This window comes from Mobula birostris, chromosome 25 (assembly GCF_030028105.1).
Source record: "Mobula birostris isolate sMobBir1 chromosome 25, sMobBir1.hap1, whole genome shotgun sequence".
Classification (NCBI taxonomy): domain Eukaryota; kingdom Metazoa; phylum Chordata; class Chondrichthyes; order Myliobatiformes; family Myliobatidae; genus Mobula; species Mobula birostris.
This window is the reverse complement of record NC_092394.1, coordinates 6,976,058-6,989,639: the sequence shown is the minus strand read 5'-3', so window position 1 is coordinate 6,989,639 and position 13,582 is coordinate 6,976,058. Positions and strand designations below refer to the sequence as shown.

Sequence of the window (13,582 nt, the reverse complement as noted above, 5' to 3'; positions counted from 1 at the left end):
GTAAATAATTTGCAGAATGTCCGATTTGTCTATTTAATATTCAATGCACTTTGAAGGAATTAATTCAATTAGGACTGTACCTCTTCCTAGAGATGCTGCCCGGCCTGCGCGTTCACCAGCAACTTTTATGTGTGTTGCTTGGAGTCTTTGAGAATGACTTTGAATGCGTTTCAGAAAGTATGTATTTTGATGTGGTGACCATGTCAAAATTTTCAGGCTTTTGTTCAATCGTATTTTTATATCCACCTTTTGAAAAGAATGTGGAATAGCAATTAAGGTTTCCCTATTATTGTACTTCTGCATTTACAATGCTGTGAACAAGTTTCAGAACATGAATTTTATTACAAAATAGTGTAAATGCAAATATATTTAATTGATTTAACATTACTTGTTGCACAGTTAATGTAGTCACTTTGTATAAATTGCAAGATGTGAGATATTGATGATCATTTTTTTAACCTCTGATCTCAGACGAAGGAATACTATAGTATATATTAAATTGAGGAATGCATGTGGTAGCACAGAGATGGAAGAGATTAATGATTAATTTAAGGAAACAAAAATTATTTTCCCTATATGGTTCCATAGGGATTTAGCATCAGAAGTCTTTAATGGTCTCACATTTTAAGATCTGGTAAGTTATATGGTAATTTGAAAGTTAAATTTGATCTTCTTTGACCCACTTCCAGTTTATTGCAGAGTGTTCCTTGATTTTGCTGCTGTTCTTATTAATGGAGAAAACAGAAGCAAAATAATGAAGATTGAGTGTGGAAAAGAGCTTTCAGATCAGTCTTTGCCCCAAGGAATTATTTTAGCTTATCCTAAGATATAAACATGGCAGAATTATAGTTAAATGAAGCTATAGGCTCTCAACAACTTGAATTAATAAAAGTATTGCTGCAGAGTGTTATTTACACTGTTAAGTTTGTTTTTCTTAATCGCTGTTTTGAAGCTCCACCACCATGATATGAATTTTGGCAGACCAAATGACAAAATGAAGCAGAGACTGAATTCTTTATAAAGCAGGCATAGATAAAGAGTACACCAATATACTGAATTACATAGACATTTCAATATGGAAGAATTAAATATTTAATCCAAACAGTCTTTGTTGAAGTTAATCCTATACAAACAGATAAGCAAATAGATCTGATTACATTTCACACTGTTTCTTTATTCCTTTGGCATTTTCTTTACTCCTGAATAATATAATCATAGCTTTTGCCTCAATTGCTGAACCTAAAGAAATTCCTCTTATATCATGTGTCAAATCTCTTACATAGAATCCTTTATTGAAATGATACTGTTTTTTAATCTGATTAACTCCTGGGGACAGTCAGGTGCTTTTTGTTGTTCCGGTATTTCATATTAAAGCATTTTTAATCATATTACTAAAATCTGTATTTTTATAGTGAATAAAGACCTTTCTCCCCCAAGTATTTCCCAATAATTGTATTTCCTCTTGTCAGCTATCACCCTGGCGAATATCATTCTATATCCTGGAACCCAAAAGGATTTTAAGCAGGGTCATCATAATCTCTTTTCTTTCATGTGTTTATCAGTATAGAGTTGATGTTGATAATGAAAATTTCCAAATTTCCATCAGTTATATTTTATGTATCAGCTATATTTTCCATCATCACCGTGGTTGGATGATGAAGAATGATGCTGACATTCAGGCCCTGATTGATTAAAAAAGAAAAGGCCACTGCATGTGATGAAACATCATCTCATGCGGAAGAAAGACTTGCGTCAGCAACTTAAAACTGAACCATGAAGGAAGGTCATTGCATAAGTGATGGCCAGAAAAGGCCAAAGAAATTAAGATTATTCTGAGAAACATAATATGGGGTTCTCTTCCAGCAAGCAAAGACTTTTTATGCCCAAGTTCCTGTGGATGATGCTCCATAAGGGAAGTAAAGTTATCAAAGTTGGTGAAAGAAGCAATTTGAAACTCTCCTAAACAGTGAATTAACTGCCACTATGGAATCCATCTCAGTGCTCTAATAGAGAATTGTAACTCTTCCTCCACCCCGTCATTATTTTATCCTTAAAGAAGTCAGTTGTGCCATCATGCAAACCTAGAAAAACTGGCTAGAGGGGCATAAATTTAAATTCTCCTGGATAAAGAACTGGTACATAAGCTCACAATTGCGTTATATCTGGCCTGTTGAGAAAATTCCAAAGGACTAGGGAAATGTCAATATTTTGAAATCTTTGAGAAAGTAGGTAAGTCAATCAAACCAAATCAAATTGCAGTTTAATTATCATTTAACCATACATGAATACAGTTGAACAAAATAGTCTTGCTCTGGGGCCAAGCTATAAAACATACACAGCACATTCGAGATAGCGAGTGCATATATAGTCATGCAAAAAAGCGTGTGTGTGTGTGTATATATATATATATATATATATATATGTCCCCCAAGTCCCTGAGTGACATGTCCCGCAAATTGATGGTGCAGATCCCAGCAGTCCGTAGACGAACACACACGCAATCCAGCTTGTCATTCCACTGATCAAGCACTGGGAGGGAAGCACCAGTGGGAGAGGCCAGCCCCCAAATGAACATAGAAGCCACACTCTGGCATCTCCCCTCCTGGACAGCGGCAGGCAAGCTCACTGCTTGAGCCCTAGTTCTCACTACAACCTGGGTCATGCAGCTACCCTGCCATCTGTTGCACCACCAAAGAAGGGAAAAAGGCTTGCAGTGTCTTGCGATTGCAAGAGAAATGTTCAAGAAAATCACTGACAATTACACTGCATGCTGCCTTCGTACACCAACTCTGATACCTTCCTGTGGCAGGCAGCAACAAGGTCTGCACCAAGTCTAGCAACTCTGCCAAAAAGCAGATCACTGATGGGGTGGACCTGCAGTACCCGAAGTTCTTGGAATCCAGCATTGTCTTGCACTTTAAAAAAAGAATATAGCACCTTCGGTTGTCCCCCAAAGGGCCACTGCATCTGAACACACTTCCATTTTACTGGAAGTAGATCTTACTGAAAGTCAGGATATGGAAATTAGCAAGGAATTGACTTGCTGTCTACAGCAGGTTAAATTCTTGTTGTACTATATGCTCATCAAAAAATGGTGGCTTTTTTTCCCCAAACCAACATTCAAATCCAAACTCACCTAATCTAGTGGTCAAGAAAACTGGTGTGGAGATTACAAGCTGGAGGAGTTTGCATTCAATTGTTCTCAATAGAGTCGCAACACACATCAGGCAGTGGCTGACTTCTTCAAATGGAAATGAAAGGAGAAGAAGAAGGAGTATGGAAGGCAGACCGCTTATGGATAAACAACTTTACCTTCTGCAGGCAGTGTGTTGTTCTAGAACTCCCAGCTCACCTTGGAGCCTATTAGGTTCAACGGTTCATTTTCTTGTCAAAGTAAGCATGTGCAATACAACTCTAATATTTGTCTTCTCCAGATAGCCATGAAATACATAAAGAAAAAGAAACAATACTCACAGACCCCAAAATTCTCCACTCCCTCCCCTGCAAGAAAAAACAGCGACAATAGCATCAATTCTCTTTCTTGCAGAGAAAAATGACAAAAACAGTCTCAGATCCTCTCACTTGCAGAGTAGACCAGCGACAGTAGCATCAAAACTCCCAGTCTTCCCCCCCGCCCATCCCCCCCACCTTGCACACCCTCTTACATTAGTAAATTTGTGGTGGAGGTTCTTCTCAAATTTGAGTCATCGAGTGTGGAACCCAATATTTAACATGTTACTTTTGATCTTAAAATTTTTGCTGGAGAAATCTGAGTTCTCCCATGGAACACACTGCCCCGCAGCAGCCAGCAAATTTGTCGCACCGGTTCCCTAAACATTCATTCATATATGTGGACTGTATGAAAGTCAGCCTGAGGATGATCCCCGTGTCTTTTGCAATCTGTTCTGTGTTAAAGCATGTGACTTTGTTAACCTATTGTCATGCCTTATCCGCTTGACCCAGTGTTGAATTCTGTATAATTGATTACCTGACTCTCCCTTCCACTGCAGTGTTTTCATTCTACTATTTTTTAAATCATTACCTAGAACTTAATACTTCAAGACTCACCTCATTGTCAGTAACTTAATTTTACTCACGTGCTTGTGGAGTAATGTGCTGTTTAGTTTAAAAAAGTGTTATTGTTTTAACATTTTTCTTTCTCTCAATGGATTTTATAATTTGCCTGAATTTTTTATTATTCTTATGGTCCTGTGTCGACTTAAAACACCACAGCTTTGCTTTGTGATTATTCTGAACATTGTGATAGGTACAAAGTAATCAGATTCAAAATTAACTCTGGTCTGCCATTCTACCAAGTTCTTGATAACATTCCTGCAAACTGATTGAATTTGCAAGTCCAGCTCTGGAGAAAAATCTGTACCCTGTCATAACTTTATTTAAGGTTCTATCAAAGCAGCTTCCACAAAAAAATTGAAACAACCACTTCTTAAAACCAACAATAAAGCACATTATTTTAATTTGTCTAGAAAAGAACAAACATTGTTCAGGTGAATTCAGATAGGACAAAGGATATTTGGACCTCATGTTTAGCTGTCGAATTTTTATGCTTTAGAAGATGGGCATGGATTCTCCAAGTTATCCCAGATGTTATATATGAATCCCATATCTACAAAGATTATATGTCAGGATAATTTAGGGGGGCCATAATCATGGCCCTCATCGAGAAAGGAGTCAACCTATGTCTCTTTATATGAGAGTGACTGGTGCATCTTCCTCAAAATTTGCTCCCCTCAAAAATTTGTTTCCATCTTTCATCTATAGACTGGTATACAGTCTATGATATTAACCAGCCAAAAACCCAAACTCCTGAAGATAAATATCAAGTAAGGCTATGTTACTATCTCATCATGTTTCTCAGTCTTTTCATCTCAATGCCTCACCTCCAAAAAATCTTCCTGCTGGAGTGGAAGGCAGCTAACACACATTGCCACCACTCCAGAAACAAGTTCATCCCAACTTCGCAATCGAGCAGCTACGCATTGCATGGGTGCACATTCAAAGAGTAAGCTCCAAGTCAACCTCTACTTGTTCACTGAAACACAGGAGAATGAGTTTTGCATTCAACATCTGCAAAACCATGGTCTTTTTCCAAACCCTCTAACCGCCGCCCCCCCGCCCCCATCCTATTGCCTTAGGAAATGTGGACTATTTTGCATATCTTGAAAACCACCTCTTAATGAAAGCAGATGTTACTGATAAAAGCCATACGGCCCACGGTGTTCCAACTTAGCCTTAGATAGGTTAAGAGAAATTGAGAAATAGTCATAGTCATACGTTATTGATCCCGGGGGAAATAGGTTTTCGTTACAGTTGCACCATAAATAATTAAATAGTAATAAAACCATAAATAGTAATATGTAAATTATGCCAGGAAATAAGTCCAGGACCAACCTATTGGCTCAGGGTCTCTGACCCTCCAAGGGAGGAGTTGTAAAGTTTGACGGCCACAGGCAGGAATGACTTCCTATGACGCTCTGTGTTGCATCCCAATTGAATGAGTCTCTGGCTGAATGTACCCCTGTGCCCACCCAGTACATTATGTAGTGGATGGGAGACATTGTCCAAGACGGCATGCAACTTGGACAGCATCCTCTTTTCAGACGCCACCGTAAGAGAGTCCAGTTCCATCCCCACAACATCACTGGTCTTACTAGAATGAGTTGGTGTCTGCTACCCTCAGCCTGCTGCCCCAGCACACAACAGCAAAGGTGATCGCACCGGCCATCACAGACTCGTAGAACATCCTCAGCACCGTCCGGCAGATGTTAAAAATGAAGAAGATTAAGACCTCAAATCTGGTGCATGCATATAGTCTCCCTGGTCTCAAGAAAGATTCTCAGACATGAATTGCTTACACCAGCCATCTCAAAACACCTGGAGAGGCATCAACCACATGGTCTCTGCAAGGTGCTATAATTGGCAGTACTGCTGAACCAATATCAACATTCTCATGTAAGCCAATGTAGAGTCTCTAATTGTACTCAGTCAGCTCTGATAGGCAGGCTATATCAGTTGGATACATATAGGTTAGATGACTTAAATATTCAAGTAGTTAAATAATCTTACAAAGAAACAATTTTAATTTTTCTGTCAGGTTGATTTAAAAAAAGTATTGTTGATTATGTCTACTCATTTCAGCGTCCTGACCTGTGCAGTCTTGTTTGGCCATTTTAGTAGACCACTAAAGAGTCGGACACACTAGTGGTCTGGTGTTGCATTCTGGGGAGTTAAGTAGGTGTTAAGATATCTTCCTAGAACTGGATTTTCCTACAATAATTCAGTGGCTTTCTTCAATTTAAATCCTGCAGGTGTCACAATTCTGTCTGTTAGGGATTCATCAGACCTGCTTCTCCATCACCAGCCTTGTTCTTCCACCTCCTTCACAACTCCCTTTCTCTTACTTGTTTCTTTCTGGTTCCTAACCCACCAGTATCCTTCACAATATCCTCAGATGTTTAAAATGTTTTGTATTTTTATTTAAACTTGGAAGCCACTTTATTGAAATGATTTTATTTTAGTTCTAAAGGTTATGCCTAATTCTCTACACTTATTTCTTTAAGATACTTCTTAAAATCTTCCTGACCAAACTTGAAGTCAGTATTCTAATCTCTCCATGTGTGGTTTTGTGTTTATTTTAATATGCAGTGCCTTGGGATGTTTCAGGGGTGCTATATAATACAAGTTGTTAGTTAATTAAAATGATTTGTTTCCCAGTTTCTTGATTATGTAGATATAAGCTGCTGTCAGTGCATGAAGCAGTCAGTACAGATTAAAATCAAAAATTTCTGGGCAACCACAGAGATGTTCTTCCAGATTAGAATATTTGATTTTAACATGTACCGTTTCTGCAGCAGATTCCAATACAATTGGAGAATGGAAATCTGTAATTGAGGTATTTAATTACTCTTGTAAAATAGCTCTGTAGTGAATGCAGGAATGCAAAGTTAAAAGTTCTCAGCAAATCCATGAGAAAAGCAGTAGTGCAGCAGGAGTTAGGACAATTGTGTCATCTTTGCATGTCATGAATTGAAAGTTTTTGATCAAGAAGAAATTTTCTTACTGCTATCTAAATATATAAATTGTTTGGAGGTGTGTGATCTGCTGTTTCTTGCAGGATGCAGGCCCAATGATATTGTAACTTTTACTCTGTTTAGGCCACAAAAACTCTTGGTGAATAGAAGTGCTCGACATCCACTCACTAAATTTATGTTGTCTTAAAAAGTGTTCAAAAATGTATTGTTTTAAATATAAACTTTGAACTGCTGGTATGATATAGAAGAATTACAGTATATGGTCAAAAGAAACTGAGTGCATTAGAAAACCTGATAAACTTTGCCTTGACTGGTAATGCTGTGACTTTCAGTGGGTGGTGATGTTAATATGTTACTTTTGCTCAGATTGTAAAGGTCACACTTTAAAGATCCTGATTACAGAGATGGGGGTTTTTAAGTACAAATATGTATATTGTTAAAGACACATCTATGTATGTAAATTACACTAAGTGACATTTAAGATAAATATGAAGTGAATAAAAGAACATAATAAATTGGAGCAGGATGGAGCCTTTTGGCCCCTTGTCATTCAATAAGATCACAGTTGGTTTTTCCTCTCAATGCCCAACATATTCCTAACTTATCCCTTAATTTCTCCAGAATTCTGTTAATCTCAGTTTTAAATGCAATCAATGACTGAGTCTTCATAGCCCTTCAGATTTAAATTACTCTTAATTTCAGTCCCAAATTGCGTTCTCATTTTGGAATAAAGACATAGTTCAGCCATGAAAATACCCTCCCTGAATGTATTCTACCAAGTCCTCCATAATATTGTATGTTTTTGGTCTCTAAGTAAGAGGCCTACCTCCTTAATCTCTTTTTATGGCAGATCTGTCATTCCAGGAATCAGTCTCATCTTGGCTGCATTGTCTATATGGCAAATATACCTCTTTAGGAAGTGAGATCAAAATTGTACACAGCACTCAGGACTCATGATGGTGGCATATTTTTATTCTTGCGCTCAAATAGTCTTGCAATTAAGGCCAGTGTACCACTTGGATTCCAGCTTACCCTACTTGGTGAATCTGAGTTAGCTTTCATAGAAACGTACAGCTCAGGAACAGGCCATTCAGCCCACAATATTGTGCCAAACCAGCTAAAAAGCACATCTAAAACACCCAAACACTAATCCCTCCTACCTACACAATGTCCAAATCCCTCTATCTTCCTTATATCCATGTGCCTATCCAAATGTCTCTTTAAATATCTCTAATGTATTTGTCTCTACCACCATACCAGCCAGCATTTTCCAGACATCCACCACTCTGAGCAAAAAAAATTTACTCCTCACATCCCCCTTGAACCTATCCCCTCTCACCTTCAGTCCATCCCCTCTGGTATTAGACATTTCAACCCTGGGTACAAGATGCTCTCTGTCCACTCTATCTATGCCTCTCATAATTTAATAAACCTCCATCAGATTGTCCATCAGCCTCTGGTACTCCAAAGAAAACAACCCAAGTTTATCCAGCCTCTCATGATAGCACATACACTCTAAACCAGACAACATTCTGGTAAACCTCTTCTGCACGCTTTCCAAAGCCTCAGCATTCTTCCTACAGTGGGGTGACCAGAACTGTATGCAATACTCCTAACGTGGCTTAACCAGAGTTTTATAAAATTGTAACATAACCTTTCGACTATTGAACCCAATGCCTCTACTGATAAAAGCAAACATTCAACAAGGCTCCTTAATCACCTTATTGACCTGTGTAGCTATTTTCAAGGAGCTATGAACTTGGATCCCAAGTTCTTTCTGCTCAGCAACACTTTTAAGGACCTTTCCAAAAACAATGTACTACCTCCTTGCATTTGCCCTTCCAAGGTGCAACACCTCACATTTATCTGGGTTAAACTCCAACTGCCATTTCTCTGCCCATATTTAAAACTGATCTATATCACAGTGTATTCTTTGCCAGTTTTCTACACTATCCACAACTCCACCTATTTTGGTATCATCTGCAAATTTACTAACCTACCCATCTACAATTATATACATTACAAACAGCAGAGGTCCCAGCACAGATCCCTGTGGAACTCCACTAATTACCGACCTCCAGTTCAAATAAGCCCCTTTGGCAACTACTCTGTCTTCTATGTGCAAGCCAGTTCTGAATCCAAACGGCCAATTCACCGCAGACCCCACACATCTTAATCTTCTGAATTAGCCTCCTATGAGGGACTTTTTCAAATGCCTTACTAAAATCCATGTAGACAACATCCACTGCCCTACCCTCATCAATCTCTCTTGTCACCTTGTCAAAAAACTCAGTCAAGTTAGTAAGGCATGACTTGCCATGCACAAAGCCATGCTGACTTTCCCTAATTAGGCCATGGGTTTCCAAATGCTTATATATCATATGCCTAAGAATTTTCTCCAGCAATTTCTCTACAACTGACGTGAGACTCAGTGATCTATAGTTCCCAGGATTTTCCCTTGTTCCCTTCTGAAATAGAGGTACAACATTAGACACTTGCCAGTCCTTTGGGACCTTGCCGGTGTCTATAGAGGGGACAAATATACTGGTCAAGGCCCCTGCAATCTTGTATTTTGCCTCCTTGCCTCCTTCAATAACCCGGGCCTGAGGACTTATCCACCATAATGCTCATTAAGAGGCCCAAAGCTTCTTCTTTCTTAACCTCTAAACACCCTAATGTTATTTATACTTTCATCAAAACACAGATCCATGTGAGCATCAATATTTCTCTGTATTTTACCATTTAAAAGAATATTCAGAATTTTTCTGTTTCCTAAATGAAGCTAATAACTTTATGAAGGTACAGTTTAGTATAGTGTAAGTTGTAATGGGTCATTGGACCAAAAGAGCCTGCTACCTTTATGTATCTCTAAATGAAATAAAAATTAAAACAGAGTTGGTAGGATCAGTTTTCACATAATGATATTGCATGTTGTGATGTGATGGAGCATATGGCAACAAGGAAAAAAGATAACAAGTTTGACAGTAGATGGAAAATTATGGGTAAGGATTTGAAAGGTATCATTTAACTTGTGTCAGAATCAGTTTGAAAGTCTTAAATTGTAAATAACTTTACCAGAGGCATTCTTCAAAAAAAAATTGGTGTGGATTGGGCTGGTACTAAGAAAGGAGGATGATTGAAAAAGATGTGCAATCTTTCTTCGATGTTATGCCATGTACAGTTGTATTTAAGAGTACCCAAAATTTATTTTTTCATTGAAAATAAATTTAAGCTTATTCATGGATACTATTTCTTCATTAATTTGGCATATTGAATGAAAGCGATATTATTAGAACTGTGATGTGTATTCTCTCAATATCAAATGAGGAGAAATTTTATCTCATTGGCACTGTTTGTCTACATAAAATATCAAAAAATAAAGATTAGCTTTATTAGTCACATGTATATTGAAGCTGATAGTGAAATACATTGCTTGCATCAAATCAATTCATCAAAGATCGTGCTAGACAGTCCACAAGTAATGCGACGCTTCTGGTGCCCAAAACTCACGAATCCTAACCCAGGGATTTCCAACCTTTTTTATGCCATGGGGCCTTACCATTAACTGACCCCACATTGGGAACCCTTGCCCTAACCATACATCTTTGCAATGTAGGAGAAAACCAGAGCACCCAGAGAAAACCCATGCCATCATGGGGAGAACGTAGAAACTCCCTACAGACAGCGGCTGGAATCCTTTCCACATTGGTTGTTTGTGTGTAGTTTCTCATTGATTCTTTTGTTTTTCTTTGTATCTACTGTGAATGCCCACAAGAAAACTAATCTCATAGTAGTATATCATGGCATATACTACCCTGAGTAATATATCAAAGTGACAGGCTTTGATATTAACTTTACTTTGAACTTTGATACCCCCATCTTGCCGCTGGTGCTGTAAAGCATTGTGCTAACTGCTATGCTGTCATGACTATCAGCCTGTGCAAGTTGAAGGTCAGCATGATAAGGAGGCAGCTGAGCCAGTGTCTCATTGATTCATTGATCTATGTTCAATCTTAAGCCCCCTGTGCTATGTCCCTGTGTCCATGTGCATTTGCCCCCAAGTACTCCGATTCCCTCCCATGTTTCAAAGATCTGTTGGTTGGCAGGTTAAACATTTTTCTTAGAAGATACGACTCTTTAACTTTAATTCTGGCCTCTGACACCAAACTTCCAGTGTCCTGGGACCCTGAGATGCTTTTCGCAAGGGTTAAAATGTCTAGTACTACGAAATATACATTTAAGGTGGGAAGAGTTAGCTCAAAGGAGATGGGTAGGATAGTTTTTTTTTAAACTACAAGTGGTAGGTGTGATGGTGGAAGCGGTCGGGTGCTTCCAATGGTGCTGCATCGGCAAGTTTGCGGCACTTGGAGGTCATGGCAGGGAGAGTTCCTCCCTTCTACCGTCTGCGAGAGGTGATGAGGCTATCGGGACACTTTGAGACTTTTTTTTTACCGTGCGCATGGTCTGCTCTTTATCAAATTACGGTATTGCTTTGTACTGTTGTAACTATATGTTATAATTATAACATATAACTATATGTTATATGTTATAACTGTACCACTTCCTAGAGATGCTGCCTGGCCTGCTGCGTTCACTAGCAACTTTTATGTGTGTTGCTTGAATTTCCAGCATCTGCAGATTTCCTCGTGTTTGTGTTATAATTTTGTGGTTTTTGTCAGTTTTAGTCTTGTTTTATCCTGTGTTTCTTGTGATATCATTCTGGAGGAACATTGTATCATTTTTTAATGCATGCATTTCTAAATGACAATAAACAAGGACTGAGTGTCCTCATAATCTAATCTAAAAAATATGATAAAGCGGTTTATATGCTCTAGATAGCCAGAAGAATGTGCTGAGAATAGAGTAATATGGACATTGTGAAGGCAGAAGGGATTAATTTACTTAGATATTTAGTTACCAGTTCATTTAGTCTGGCAAACATTATGGGCCAGAGGACCTGTTCCTTTGTAGTTCTATGTTCTATAATTCTACTCTAAATTGTCCATAGTGTAGGTAGATGGTATGAGAATCAAGTTGCATGGAAAAAGTTGGGGAAAGTGATTGATGGGAATGCTCTGAGAGCTGGCAGAGACTCAATGGATCAAATGGTCTCCTATGTTGTAATTATAGAATAATAACTACTGCATCTGGAGGTGTGGGACTTGAGGCTTCTGAACCTCCTGCTTGATGATAGTAATGAGAAGAAGGCATCATGAAAACAGCAGAGATTTATCTTCTTTACAAATACATATAGATCTCTCTACTCCGTGATCCATAGAAAAAAATAATAAAGAGGACCAAGAAAATTGTTGTCAGACCCTGTGTGCCAAGGCCTTTAGGAGATACTTGAGCAACGTTTTACTATTTACTGTACATTTCTAATTGCTGCTGTTAATTAGTGTATAGAACCTGCTTATAGTGAGCTTTGCTGCAGGGAAGCAGTATAATGCAATTCCTCCCTAAACGTGATGCTTCAGTAAGTTGATTATTGTGAATATTTGCACTGAATTCTTACTTGATAATTGACAAAATGATGGTTAGCAATTGAATGTAAACTTGTGCCTTTGATGCTGTACTACTTGTATGCAGCCAAAGCATCTACTAAGAGGTCAAAGTACTTTCCTTGATAGCTCATAATAGTTTTTTTTCATTGTTAACTAGACTGTGTTTTACAGCCCATGACATAAAAAATATCCAAAAGATAAACTCTTCATGTTTTTTTGTATGTACTCTATTAATCCAAGAGAAATATAACATTTTTACATGGTTTTAACTGGTCTCCATATAAATTACATGGGAACTGTTTTATCTAAATGTATTCTTCATAATTACACCCATTTGTTGGTGGAGACTCTGCAGAGGGGTGGAAGAAATTGCAGTATGACAGCCTTATGTGGACAGTTAAAATGTTAACACGAATATACCAAAATAACATAAACTGGCGAGTATGCAGAAAAAAATTTAGGAATTGCTTCCTAGACTGGAGGGCTAGAGTTATATGGAGAGATAAGGAAAGCTGCAACCTTTTACCTGGAGAGGAGGAGCTGAGGGTGACCTCGTAAAGATTTATAAAATTATGAAGGGTATAGATAAGGTCGATAATCGTAGTCTTTCTCCCAGGATTGTAGTGTTAAAAGCTAGAGGGTGTAGGTTTAATCCAATCACAAACAAGAGAAGATCTGTAGATGCTGGAAATTCGAGCAGCGTGCACAAAGTGCTGGAGGAACTCAGCAGGCCAGGCAGCATCTAGGAAAAGAGTACAGTTGACGTTTCAGGCCAAAACCCTCCAGTAGTACCAGTAGTTTAGAGTGAGAGTAAAAATTAAAGGGGATTTGGAAGTTTGTTTGCCCACACAGAGGGTGATGGATATATGGAATAAGCTGCCAGAGGAGATGTTAAAGGGCAGATACAATTGCAACATTTAAAAGACTTTTGGAAAGGTACATACATAGGAGATTTAGAGGGATATGGCAAATAGGATTGGTGTACAGTAGATAGGCATTTTGGTCACCATGGACAAGATGGGCCAA

General features: G+C 38.3%; 1 protein-coding gene across 1 annotated transcript in view; it reads left to right on the top strand.

Moving 5' to 3' along the window:
* The window catches only part of brip1 (BRCA1 interacting helicase 1), a 295,612-nt gene that overhangs the window by 166,816 nt on the left and 115,214 nt on the right, over positions 1–13,582 (top strand). The window lies entirely within an intron of this gene.